General features: G+C 35.1%; 1 pseudogene; it reads left to right on the top strand.

Moving 5' to 3' along the window:
* The first annotated feature begins 516 nt into the window (after positions 1 to 516).
* On the top strand, positions 517 to 10995 carry LOC102521872 (annotated as a pseudogene).
* Positions 10996 to 14706: the final 3711 nt, after the last annotated feature.

Genomic DNA, 14706 nt, shown 5'->3' with positions numbered 1-14706 from the left:
AGATTTAGAGATATTTCACGAACGTATCTGAATGACCATTAAGTATAAGAAAAGATGTTCAACATCCTAAGTCATTTTAGAAATGCAAATTAAAACCACAATTTGATACTACTACACACTCATTACAATGGCTAAAATTGAAAGCACTAGTAACACCAAATGTTGACAAGTATAAGGAGCAGTCAGAACACTCATATATTTCTGGTATAATAGTATAAGCATTTTGTAAATCTGTTCGGCAATTTCTAGTAACATTAAAAATACGCCTACCCCTGCCCAAAGGACAGGGGGCTCCAGCGAGCCGCGGCCCGCGTGACCCAAGCCACCTACCCCGACCCGCGGTCACCGGAACCACCCACAATGACCCAGGGCCCCACGCCAACCCGCTGATTGGGGTCATCCCTCCTGGGCTGACCTGCACTGACCAGGGCCACCGCCCCGCCTGCACTCTGGCGCAGCCCGGCTCCCTCAGGTGCAGGAAGCACAGGGCGGAGGCCTCCCTCAGCCGGGCCCGAGATGGCGTCCGAGGACTTCCAAGACCTACGTGGACCAGGCCCGACGCGCCTCTGACGAGTTTGTCAGCGTGTCCTACACAACCACCGACACGTGGTGGCGCCTGCTGTCCTGCGTGTGCACGGGCACGGCCACCCTTATGTGGAAACAGAAACACCCTTTCAGAACAAGGGTCCTTCTAGAGACGCTGCCTTCTAGAGAGTCCCAAATCAACACGGTAAACTGCCAGCCCGTTCACGATGAAGCCACCTCAAGCCAGACCACTGTCCTTGTGGTGATATGTGGGACAGAGAAGTCAGAAGGCAACAAAAAGAGTCACTTCAGAATTTAACCCTGACGGCCCAGGCCTCGCCCAGCAACACGGCGCGGCGCGGAAGACAGCGAGCGACTACTTCCGGTTCCGGGACCGTGCTCGCTCGGCCGCTCCAGCTGCGGGAAGGACCCGCCGCAGCCCCAGCCCCAGCCCCAGCCCCAGCCCCAGCCCCAGCCCCAGCCCCTGAGGGAGACGCCACCCAGCCTGAACCCTGCATTTGCTTCGTCCTGGCTGCCTATTCAAGGTAATAAAAATTCTCTATTTTTCTACTTGCCCAGTAGAGACCCTGGTTCTGAAAATTCTGACAAAACAATACAAAAAAAAATTTAAAAAACATCTACCCAGTGACTCAACAATTTTATTGTTGAGTATGTAGTTAAAAGAATTGACATGTCCAATAGAAGACATACAAGAACAAGACTTGTATAAGAATATAAATAATTTTAATAGTAGCCCAAATACGGAAGCATCTCAAATCGTGATATATTCATACACTGGAATACTACTTGGCAATTAAAAAATGTCAGTACTACTAATATATACAGCAACAGGAATGAGTTGCAGAAATGTGTTGAGCAAAAGAAACCAGATACGAAAGACCACATACTGTATGATTCCAATTTTACTAAATTCTAGAAGAAACAATTAATCTATAGTGACAAAAAAGAGATCAGGATGCTTTGGGGTTCAGGATAGAGTCTGACTTCAAACAGAGAGCCTCAAAGGATTCTTTTAGAATAATTGAAACATTCGGCATCTTGATCATAGTGGTGGTTACCCGGTTGTATACATTTGTCAAAATTCATTAAACTGTAGACTTAAAATGTGTGTATTTTACTGCATATAAATTATGCATGCATAGAGTTTATTAAGGATATAGTCCAGTTATATAAAAGATGACTTGAAATAACAAACTCACAGGTAAAGACATTGTGAATGAAAAATGTGTTGACTTTGAATACAGCAAAACATAGATTTAAATATAATCGTTTGGTATAGATGATTATGCTAGATTTTATACAAAATAGAATGCAGTTTTTATAATCAGTGTTGAAAAGTATTAGTAATTATAAAACAATTCAGTAAGATAGTTAGACACAGTTATTATTTAAATCTTAATTGTTTTGCTTTACAGTTTTAAAATGTAATGGTGAATATTTCACTCAAAGCTACAACACATAAGAAAAAACACTTGGGACTACACTTGAAAGAAAATATAAAAGATATATATATATAAATATTTTGTAATCCCACTGTGGAACACAAGATATACTTGAATAATATAAGACTATTATTGTTGACTGGTGCTGTATAACAAACCACTTCAAAACTAGGTGGCTTAAAATATTTACTTATTTGTAGATTTGCTGGGATTTAGCTGGCCTGAAAGGAGCTTCTCTGGGCAGCTCTGCTTCTCCCTATAGTTCTTCAGACTGGCTGGGGTGCTTCTTCACGTTATAGCAACTGGGGTGGATCTGCTCTACACATCTCTTATCCTCTGTTGGGACCCTAGCGGATGGATAATGTTCTCCTTATGCCAGTGGCAGAGGCAGTCCCGTGATGCAAGGTCATATCAAATTCTGCTTATCTTACCTCTGCTAATATACCATTTGCCAAAACAAGTCTGCATAATCATGGTCAAAGTCAATGAATAGGAAAAAAGTACTTCTCCTTATGGAGGAGGAGAAAGGACTGCCAAGTCACATGGAAAGACTGTACTATGGATGCAGTGTGCACTCCCCCCAATTCATGTATGGAAGCCCTAACCCCCAATGTAATGGTATGGAAATGAGGACATTGGAATTAGGGAGGTAATTAGGTTTAGATGGGGTCACAAGAGTGGACCCCTGTAATGGGATTTGTGCCCTTATAAGAAGAGGAAGAGACATCAAAGCTTCATCTCTCTACCTTGTGAGGATATAGCAAAAATGCAGTCTCCTGCAGGCCACGGAAGAGAACCTTTACAAGAACCAAATCTGCTAGTACCTTGGATTTCCCAGACTCCAGAATTGTGGGAAATATATATCTGTCTGTAGTATTTTGTATAGCAGCCCAAGCTGACTAAGAAGACAGGTTGTCATTAAAGGGATCGGTAAAGAATTGGGCTAATAATACCATCTACCAAAAAGACATACCTGGGTTTTGGATACAGTCAGTAACTGTGGTGACTTTTAAACATTTACACAAATTCTTTGACACCAACTAACTTGTTGACTTCTCTCTTGAAGAGGATTCTATGATTTCTCCACTTGAACCTAGGGAGCCTTTGTCAGTAAGTAGAATGTTCCAAGAAAGGTGCTACACGGCTTCTGAGGCTTTATTAGTAAAGGCTGTGCTTTTTATAAAATGCCTCAATACTTCAGAATGATTATTGTTTTGCTAAATAAATTTGTTAATTTACATAATGTGTTAGTACACATGTTTTCATTAGCATGACTAAAATGTATCCAATAATTAACACCTATAATTGTGCTTACCTTTACATTAAAAAATTATTTTACATAAAATCTATAAACAAATTAAAAATAAACAAATAGACTTTTAGATTTGCTTACAGCACTCAGCTTTCAAACGATATGAATTACACATAATTAAGAATAAAAGTAAAACAATTATATAAGACCATTTTTTCCTGATTATTCTACAAAGAAGTTGTGAGGGGCTGACTAGTGGCTACACTGTTGATATAAGGGAAAGGAGTAGAAGAAGTTAAGTAAGAAGGAGTACCTTACTACCCAGCAGAGATAAGTTCACTACATCACAGATTACTGAAGGTGGAGTCCATGTGGAACCATGGAGCTGAAGCTGCCCTGTCCTAGAGTGAAGCCCATCAGGAGTCTTCATTTCTGACTTAAGAAAAAACTATATTTAGGACCTGAGATGCAGCCAGTCTGCTCAGAGTGAAAAGCTGAATTCACAGCACCATGAGTCAGCTGACTAGGATATGTGTGAGAAAGAATGAGGCGAATATTGCTAAATAACGTTTGTATGTGGCATAGAATTAGGGCAGCTGCAAGCAGAAAATCCATAACCAAATTGATGGAACACATAAGCAAAGCTTGAAGTAAAAAATGCTTAGCAACAGAATGTGAAGTAAGTGGGTAGAAACGGACAAGAGCAATTAAATTTGCAGGAATCATAGTAAATGTATTAGTTTTGTTTTGTTTCGCTTTTTTTGCCATTACCAAGACATGCTGTTTATGAAATGGAGAGTAGTAATATACAAGTGTTAAGTGCAGAGACCAGAGCTTCCCAGGAGAACAGCATGAACTTTCTATGTCTGCCTGTTCCTTTAAAACACAACATGAGAATACATCTACCTCCTATCCTCTCTCTGTTCAAGCTCTTCTTCCAGTTTGAACTAACTTCTTCATTCCTGCTGCCACTACAAGGGCTTCCTCTACCTGAATACCTGGTCCATATCTCCTTGATTGAGCTCTGCTCAGTTTAATCAAACTCACTTGCTTTAACATTTTCCACCAATTAGCACCCATTTTGATGTTGCTTTGTAAGTATGCCTGACGGTTATTAATGTGTGGGTTCTATAATTTTGACTAGACTATAAACCTCTAAAGATGAGTGTCCAGCTTTACTGAGATAACAGTCTATACGTTTAAGGTGTACAATGTGTTGATTTGGTACATATATATGTTGCAATATGATTGCCACTGTAGCTAACACCCACATTGCACAGCATAATTACCATTTCTCTGTGTGATTAGAACACTTAAGATCTAGTCTCTTAGCAACTTTGAGGAATATAGTACAGTATTGTTAACTATAATCCCAATGCTGTGCGTTAGATCTCCAGAACTTACTCATCTTCTAACTGGAAATTTGTACCCTTTGACCAGTATCTAATTCTTCCATCCCACAGCCCCTGCTAACCAGCATTCTCCCCTCTGTTTCTGTGAGTTTAGCTTTTTAAAGTCTCACAGATAAATGATATCACACAGTACTTGTCTCTCTTCTCTGTCTGACATCTCACTTAGCATAATGCCCTCAAGGTTCAAAAGGCAGGATTTCCTTCTTTCTCATTCCATATTCCATTTTATTTCTATAAATAAGTAAGTAAGTAAATAAATAAATAAATATAAATCTTCTTTATCCATCCATCCACTGACAGACACTTAGGTTGTTTCCTTATCATGATTATTGTGAATAATGCTGCAATGAACATGGGACTGCAGCTATCTTTTTGATCTTCTATGTTCATTTCCTTTGTATATATACCCAGAAGTGGGACTGCTGAACCATATGGTAATTCTACTTTTAATTTTTTAAAGGAACATCCATACTGTTTTCCATAGTGGCTGTATCAATTTACATTCATACCAACAGTGAACAAGGGCTCTCTTCTCCATATCCTTGCCAACACTTGTTATCTCGTGGTTTTTTTTTTTTTTATGTCAGCCATTCTAACACGTGTGAGGCAATATTTCACTGTGATTTGGATTTGCATTTCCTTAATAATGAGTGACATTTAGCATCTTCTTTTTTTTGTAGCTCTTGGCCAGCTGTATAACTTCTTTGGCAAAAAAAAAAATTGTCAAATAGAATTCAGCAGCACATCAAAAGGATCATACATCATGATCAAGTGGGATTTATCCTTGGGATGAAAGGGTGATTCAATGTACACAAACCAATAAATGCAATATCCAGATTAAAAGAAGAAAAAGAGTGAGGCAAGTATGGTTCAGTGGGAGAGCACATGCCTAGTACCCACAAGGTCCTGTGTTCGATCCCCAGTACCCCCATTAAAAAAATAAAAAAATTAATTTATTTTTAAAAAATTGAAGGAAAGATAAAAATCATATGACGAATCTTAACACATGCAGAAAAATACAGCATCCTTTCATAATAAAACCTTCAACAAATTGAATATAGAAGGAATATAACTCAACATAGTAAAGGCCGTATAGGATAAGCCACACACTTTATACTCAATGGTGAAAGACTGAAAGCTTTTCCTCCATTTTGTGTATACATACATAATTGTTTTACATTACAAACAATTGATTTTTATTTCAGGGATGCAAAATCAGTTTAATATTTGAAAAGCAAAAAATATAATTTGCCTACATTATCAAAACAGATTAAAAAATCACATCATTATTTCAGTAGATGGAAAAAACAACTTTTTGAAAAAATTTAACTTCTATTCATGTTATAATTATTCTCCTCAGGAAACTAGGAATCAACAGAACTTCCTTAATCTGAAAAAGGGTATCTAGAACAACCTATTTCTATCATCATACTAAATGGAGATATATTGAATACTTTGTCCCTAAAATTCAGAACCAGACAAACTGAATATATAAGCAAAATTCTATCCAAAATTGTGATGGAGGTCTTGGTCACTATAGCAAAAAAAAAAAAAAAAAAAAAAAAAAAGGCAGAGAAAGGGGAAAGAGGAAAGACAACAAACTGAAACAAATCTACAAAAAAACTATTAAATTAGTAGGTGAATTTAGGAAGATTGATGGATACAATCAATATACAAACATACAAAATATACAAAAATCAATTAGATTTCTATATACTAGCAACAAATTATTGGAAAAAGAAATTTGCAAATATCGTTTATATTAGATTTTTTAAAACATCAAATACTCAGATATAACCTATTGAAGATGAGAAAAGCTCCTTTACTAAAAAGTATGAACTATGACAAGTTTTTAGTATCTATATTTATTTGTATTGTTTGTAAATAGGCATGAGCCTTTTAGAGCAGGGACAAATTATGGACATACAGCAATAACCATATCAATTTCCATTTGCCCCAATTCTTTTCTCTTCTCGAAAAGAGTCAGATTAGAGGTCACTCTACCAGTACTGGGGTTTGTACTGTAGGCTAACATACCATAAAAATATGAATCTGAAAGCTTAACTAGGAGACAGATAGCTGTGTGACTTTCCCTTCTGAGAGAAGTAGAGAAGGCTTAGTTCCCTATTGTAAACATTCCTTGAGAAGAGAAAGGGAATGATCCTGGACTGTTAGCTTTTAGAATGTAAATAAATTCTTTAGGGGAAGATAAGATAAACTTCTTTGAGTTTAAAATCAAGTTTTTATCTCCACGGCTCCAGGACCCTTGAAATAAAACCTCATACCTCTGTGAAAGTAAATCTCTTAAATTTTCATTATCTGTTTGGTTATCATTTCATGTTCCAAGGCTTAGGTTTCAGTTTTCTTTGCTTCTAGAAGCCCTAACTGCAACAAACAAACAAACAAAAAATTCTGCAGCTTCCTCAATACTACTCAAATTTTTGATATCTTAGTAAATATCCACAGACAGTATTTTTTTATTTTTAAAATTTATTTTTTATTGGAGTGTAGTTGATTTACAACATAGACAATATTTTAAAAATCTTAGTTATTAGTAAAATTATCTAAATATTCAGTTCAATTCAATACAACTTCAATCCAAATCTCAGAAGAAAATTTCCACAGGAAATTAAAAAGCTGATTTTTAAATGTATGGGAAACCACAGAGGACTAGAAAAATTTGAAGAAGACAAAGATATAGGGCATACAGTACTAGATTTTAAGACTTACTATAAAACTGTAAAAATTCAGACTGTTGTATTTGTGAAAGGGATAGACAAAGAATCAAATGGAATAGAAAAATAGATGGAAATAGACCATACATACATGACAAATTGATTGAAGACAAACAGATGCATTTAAATTTCAAAAGTGAGTAAATTATCTTTCTAATAAATAGTGTTGGAACAATTATATATCCATATCCATATTGGAAGATCTTAAATTTAAAAGATAAAACAGTAATGCTTCTGGACTATAACATAGGAGAATATTTCATGACATTGGAATAAGTAATATTTCTTTAACAACACAGAAACCAGTAAACTAATTAATTAAACTAATAAATATTATTAAATTACCAATATGTTTATTAGTCTTTAGGAAGAAGCAAATTAAAACTACAGTGAAACTAGTTCATACTCAATAGAATGGTTAAAATATTAAAAAATTGTTTAGCAAAATTTGGTGAATGTGGAACAACTGAAAGTCTCCTACATTGCTGATGGGAGGAAAATTATTTAACCTTTTGAAAACTGTCAATGTAAAGCTAACCTACAGCTACCGTATGATGTAGGAACATCCAACAGTTCCAGTGCTGGGTATGTATTCATGAAAAATATGTCCATATGTCCACCAAAATATATGCACAAAAAATGTTCAAAGCAATTTTGTTCAGCATAGCCTCAAACTAGAAGTAACTCAAATGTTTTATCAACTGGGGAATGGAGAAATATATTTTGATTAATTCATACAATGGAATACTACACAGTAATACATAGTGAATGCATTACTACTAAATACAACTGTTAACACAGACATTCTGTTGAGAAAAAGATGCTGGACACAAAAAGGTACATACACTGTGGTTCCATATACATGAAGTTCAAAAAACAGACAAAATAGATGGTGATAGATGTCAGAAGAATGCTTACCTCATGTTTTGGGGATATTAGCTGAAAAGGGACATGAGTGAACTTCATGTGAATATTTTATATCTTGATATAGTTGGTAGTTTCTCAAGTGTATACATGTATTTAAAATTTTAGCTCTTCATTTAAAATTAGTGTACTTTATAAATATCATTGAATATATGTTACAAGTCGAATGTGAAAAATGAGTATTTTTATCTGCTGAGAAGTGTGTGAGCTTTTTTGAGCATGTTTTGTGTGAGCCACAAGGGGATTCTCAGATGGGAATATAGGTGTTTCTCTTTATTCATGGTAATAGTCTATAAAGTCCTCATGAACACTGCATTAGCAGATATTGAACCACTGCTTTTAGGAGTAATGTAAGATTAGGTATCTGCTAGCATCTGACCACAACATTTTTGTCAACTGATGAATATGTAACACTGTAATATGCACATTTGTGTTTAAAGATACCTTATTTAGTATTTGTTGTTGACTCATTAACATTGAACTTACAGCCAACACTACTATAATTCATGCTTGAATGAAGCTTAACTAAAACATGTATGTTCACCATAAGGCACATCACAACCATCTTATGCTTAGGAACACTAGACAGCACTTCAACACTATGCCTAGGGGCTATTTGGAAAAGCAAAATCACCAAGAAGCATAAAAGAGCAAAAGCTATGGCATCAAATAGACTGCAAAAACAAGAGTTGAAGCAAGAAAGCAGTTGTTTTACCTCAGCTGAGAGCATTCATGTCAGACAACTCAATGTTTTTACCATTCTGTGCATGTCCTTGAATGGCCTCAAGTATTGATGATGTGGGGGTCACAAATAAATGTTAATGAGTAGACAAATATGCAAATACAGAATCCATAAATAAGAGGATTGAGTGTTACTAGGAGGCTGTAAGCCCCATAAATCTTTCATGAATTCTCAAATTTAGGAATCATGTCCCTTATGGGGAAATTGATTTGGAGGACATCTAGGTAGCTATAGAAGGAAGTGTGTAGAAATTGATAACATATAGAGGCAGAAATGAAAGTGAGAAAAATAAAGTGAAATTGGATTTTTGGGCAATGGTAACACAGAGCAATAAGGAAGAACAAGAGGTATCACTGGAAGAAATATTCAGAAGGTAAAATGTATTATGTAGTCTCCCAGAGTCAACTAAAAATGTAAACTTATCTCTTTTGCTCCCCCTAAGTGTTCTCTTTTTTTCATTTCCAATTGCTTTTATTTGTTGTATTTTTATTGAGGTATATTTGATGTACAATGTTATATAGATTTCAGGTGTACAACATAGTGATTAACAATTTTCAAAGGTTATGGTCCATTTATAGTTATTATAAAATGTTGGCTATGTTCTCTGTGTTGTACAATATATCTTGTAGCTTATTTATTTTATATAGAGTAGTTTGAACCTCTCTACCCCTACCTTGCCCCTCCTCCTTACTCTCTCCCCACTGGTAACCACTAATTTGTTCTTTATATTTATGAGTCTGTTCCTTTTGTGTTACATTCACTAGTTTGTTTTAATTTTTAGATTCCACATATAAATGATACCATATAGTATTTGTCTTTGCTCTGTATGACTATTTCACTTTGCAGAAAATCCTCCAATCCCATCCATATTGTTGCAAATGGCAAAATTTCATTCTTTTTTATGGGTAATATTCCATTCCATATCTTATTTATCCATTCATCTGTTAATGGACACTTAGGTTGCTTCCATATTTTGGAAATTGTAAATTATGCTGCTCTAAACATTGGGGTGCATGTATTTTTTTGAATTAGTGTTTTCATTTTTTTCAGCCATATACCCAGGAGTGGAATTGCTGAGTTATATGGTAGTTGTATTTTTAGTTTTTTGAGAAACCTCCATACTGTTTTCCACAGTGGCAACACCAATTTACATCACCAAAAACAGTGTAGGAGAGTTCCTTTTTCTCTGTATCACCAACTTGTATTATTTGTATTCTTTTCAATGACAGCCATCCTAATAGGTGTGAAGTGATTTCTCATTGTGGTTTTAATTTGCATTTCTTTGATGATTAATGATGCTGAATATCTTTTCATGTGCCTGTGTTTCTTCTTTGGAAAATTGTCGATTCAGGTCTTCTGTCTATTTTTTAATCACATTGTTTTTTTTTTTTTTTAATGTTGAGTTGTAAGAGCTGTTTATATATTTTGGATATTAATCCTTCTTGGTCATATCATTTGCAAATATTTTTCTGCCATTCAGTAGGTCACTGGTTTCCTTTACCATGTACCTTCTAAGTGTTTTTACCATGTCTTTTGGGAGTCCAGATCCAAATGACTTCATATTGTACTAACTTTGTAGAAATTTATTTACAATATATTAAAGCTTTGATAACACACTGTAATCACATTAATATAGGTATAACAGAATTGGCATTTAAAATGGCTATACATACACATTCCATAGCTAATGATCCAGGATAGGGTAAGTTATGCTGCATTAACTCCAAAATCTCAATGGTTTCACACAGTAAAGGTTATTTTTGTTTTTTGTTTTGCTCACATAACATGTCCTTTGTAGATCAGCTGGAAATTCTGCTTTAGCTACAACCTCATTCCAGGAAATAGCTCCTGCATGGCTGTTAGCATAACTGATGCCATCTTGGACCTGTACAGTTCCTTCTGTCCTTCTGCTGACCCTATCCAGGACTGTACCATGCAGTAAAACACTTCTGTGTAATCAAGAGCTTTGTAGCTAATAGATATTATTTAATAATCATTAGGACTGGGTGGCCTCTATGTTCTGTTAGTCCCCAAACAATGATGAAGACCTTCCCTTCTCTCTTGAAAATATCTAAAGTGGCTAGAGGCTAGCACCAGTGTCTGGCAAATACTGATGTTTATTAAATATTTGTTAAATAAATCCCCAAAGAATGCAGATGACCTGGATGCCTAAGAGAGGGCATGACCAGGAAATATTGGGCTGCACCAGCAGAGGACAGTATAGCCATCAGGAACCCTACAATGACTGTCACCAGGGTGAGACAGTGGAGATAGATATTGCCATGAAATCAAAGGGGTTAGGGCAGCAGGTCATTGTAGCTGGTTAAGTGAGACATGGCCCAGAACATGCTAAAGATTTCTTCTTCTGTGGTGAAACATTGGAACAATACACTATTGTTATTATATCTGCTGAATCTTTCTAACTTTTAATAGACTTCACTTTGTGGGCAGTGTGCTTGCAGAAGAGGTCATCAATAACAGAACACTGGTATCAATGCAGATACTTACATCAGCAGAAAGATATTTCTAGGGCTTTTGGTAGGATTCAAATCAAGTGCTTGAATCAAGTGGTTGATAATTTTTCCTGTTTTTATCTTATCTTCCTAACCTAACCTAACCTAACCTAACCAGAATCCAGAATATTACACTCATTTGTATCATCTATAATGTAACCCTGGCTCATCATGTTCTGGGCAAGTGTAATATTAATACTAATATTTGAATATACGCACACACTATTTATCATCCTCCTCTCTTTCAGCCAAGTTCACAAACTGTCTCATTTCATTGTTTCTTCAGACATTTCCTCCACATGGTCCTATAGGGCAAAATCAGAAAAGCATTAAGACTGGGATGGATGTTGTGTTTGTTTTGCATTGAAGTGACAATAACTGATACATTTAGTTCTGAATCCTCATTTGTTTTAAGATAATAGTGTTATTTTTCTGTAATATTATTGTAGAAAATGTGTAGTGACTCCTTTGTGAAATAAAAGGAGAAACTAAGCAAATGCTGTAGGGGAGATATTTAATCAATAAATTAACAAAAATCAACATTGTAATAAAGCTGTACAAATATTTAGCTAAATTAGAAAACTGTTATGAGTATTCCCAGCATGCAATTTGGCATCACAACAGATCACAAAAAGAACCATGTCTTTGTGAAATAAGCAAATGTGAAATGAGTAAAACTATATATACAAGGTTGTTTGCTAGCTCTAAAACAATTGTTCACTTGAATTTTTCATGAAGGTTGTCTAATTAAATATGCTTGATATCTTGGGTTGCATGTTATCTTCTATTTTTTAATGCTGAGGATGTTTCATGTTTGAGAGCTATGTACAGCAGTTCTGAAAATAAAGCCTGGAAGATCATTTTGACTGATTATGAAAGATTAATTTTATTGCCAGAACTGCTTGACTATCTACCAAATGTTCTTCTGTCCAGTCACCTGTATCCTTCTAAACCATTTTAAGGGAAGAATTGGGACCTCCACGAACTTTTTGGACTGAGATTGCAAAGACTTGGTAATTTAAAATATTTTGATTGTATAACACTACTTATACCGATACAAGGCTTAGAAGGACAGAGGGGAAGAAAAGGTTAAATATAATGTTCATGTTCTCATAGCAATATGATGATATTGAAAGTTAAGAAATCATTAGTTCTGTTGCCATTTTTTTCTTTTAGCTTTGTCTTATCATTTCTCTACATAGCCACAACAAATCTAGGTAGGTCTTTTATCCTCACTGTGATCAGTTTTTAACTTAGAACCCTGGTTACATCTGTCAGCTTCTGTCATTCTGAGCCAATTTTTCCAGTCGTGATTGAAGTTCCCACTTTCTTGTCTCTGTTCTTTTACTCGGATTTGAATATATGCTACATTTGAATATATGCAATATATGCTATAGGTACTTGCGAGTTTTTGTTTTTGCCTTTTTTTTTTTTTTGTCCTTGAAATCTTAAATTATTCTTCAAACTAGTATGGGCATATAGACTTACTTTTATTTTGAAACATGTAAATCTTACTACTTCTCTCTTCAGTTTCCTAACAGCCAACTCCAGTTCTATTGTGTTCTAATTGTCTAAAACTTCCTCTGTAAATGCCAATTTGGCTTTTACAACATGTTGGCTTTGTGCCTATTAATGTATTACATATTTCCCTTCTGACCTGAGGTATGCAAACAAGAGGGATAGTCTAATATCTGGTTAGGGTGAGAGATTATACACAGGAAAAGTCGTTGATCCATATTGAATATACAAATGAGGGTCACAGACAATGATATAAGAATACAAATGATATTTAATCACTGGTTGCTGAACTAGAGAACACTTTATTTTTGAAATTCAGAGTAATAATGTCATTTTTAATTGCCATAATTATGGAATTCAGTAAATTTCTGAATCACACAGTTTCAAAGTATAATTATGAAAAAATCAGAAGTCATTCTCATGCAAATATAGAATAAATATTTGTCATAGATATATTAAGTCATTAATGTTGGAGCCAATAAGATGGTAAAGTTTGTTCAAAGATCATTTTGAGAAACTGGTTACTTACAGGCATTCTGGGAGTAGTTGGGGGAGAATATTAAATACAAACTGGTGAATTTCCAACACACCAATTAAACCACAGCCTGTGTAGGTTATCATTTCTATCAAATAAAAAGCTATAAGTTAAACCTATCATTTACAGTATCTGTACTCTAATCAAATAGCAGAGTCAAGCACAGGTACATTCCCTTAGAGAATTAAATTGTCCTTGGATGGGACTCTGATACAATGGCCTGTATTACATTGGAAGGTCATACTGCTCCATCCACCATTTTCAAGATTTGGATAAAAAAATTTTAACACTAGTTTACCCTCCTGGTTGCTGTAAGTAAATCATATAACTTCTTGGCCTCAGTTGTCTTGCTGTCTGTTAAAAGGAATACAAGATTTATTTTTCTCACAGTGGCGTTAACAAGCAATGTGCAAAAATGGTCTTCAAAAGGTAACATACTTAATAGTTACCAATTATTAGTACTGTCCCACTCTTGATATTCTTCAAGAAATATTTACAGATTTACGTGGCATTCTAGTCTTATCTTTTTTCTGGCATGTTTTTTGAGATTAGGAACCTGTCTCTTTCCCATCTGAATTTCAAGTGCTCTTGTACATTCTGACTCACAGTAGACATCAAATAAATGTTTGCTGAATGAAGACTTAGTTTTTGTGAACATTGCTCTTTGTTAATAAGGAATACACGGTGTTCAAATTCACCTACTAATGAATTCTTTTCTTATGGCTATTAATGCAGTAGTTTTCCTCTGTAAGTCAGCATCCAGGTTCTTTATTCCAGCAGCTCTAGTTCTTTGTGAAAACATTAAACTAGCCTGGAGAGGTACTTTCAATTTAGATGTCATACTTATCTTTGAAAGTGGAGTGGGGGTGTAGTTCTTTTTTATTAATAGCCTTTTAATATGTTTTATTAGCCAAAAATAAATAATAATTTATTCATCCATCTTTTTCATTAGCCTTTTATGGCAACTAAAGTGTCGACACTTTTCATGACTAAGTATCGGATTGTTAATCTTTTTTCTCCTCATCTGTAAAATAAGGAGGTCCTATTTTATTATTTTTAAGAATCTTTCTAAGTCCGTAATTCTCTA

The sequence above is a fragment of the Camelus ferus genome, chromosome 7, assembly GCF_009834535.1.
Source record: "Camelus ferus isolate YT-003-E chromosome 7, BCGSAC_Cfer_1.0, whole genome shotgun sequence".
NCBI classification, from domain to species: domain Eukaryota; kingdom Metazoa; phylum Chordata; class Mammalia; order Artiodactyla; family Camelidae; genus Camelus; species Camelus ferus.
The sequence above is the reverse complement of the archived record's forward strand: the minus strand, read 5'-3'. Positions and strand labels throughout refer to the sequence as shown.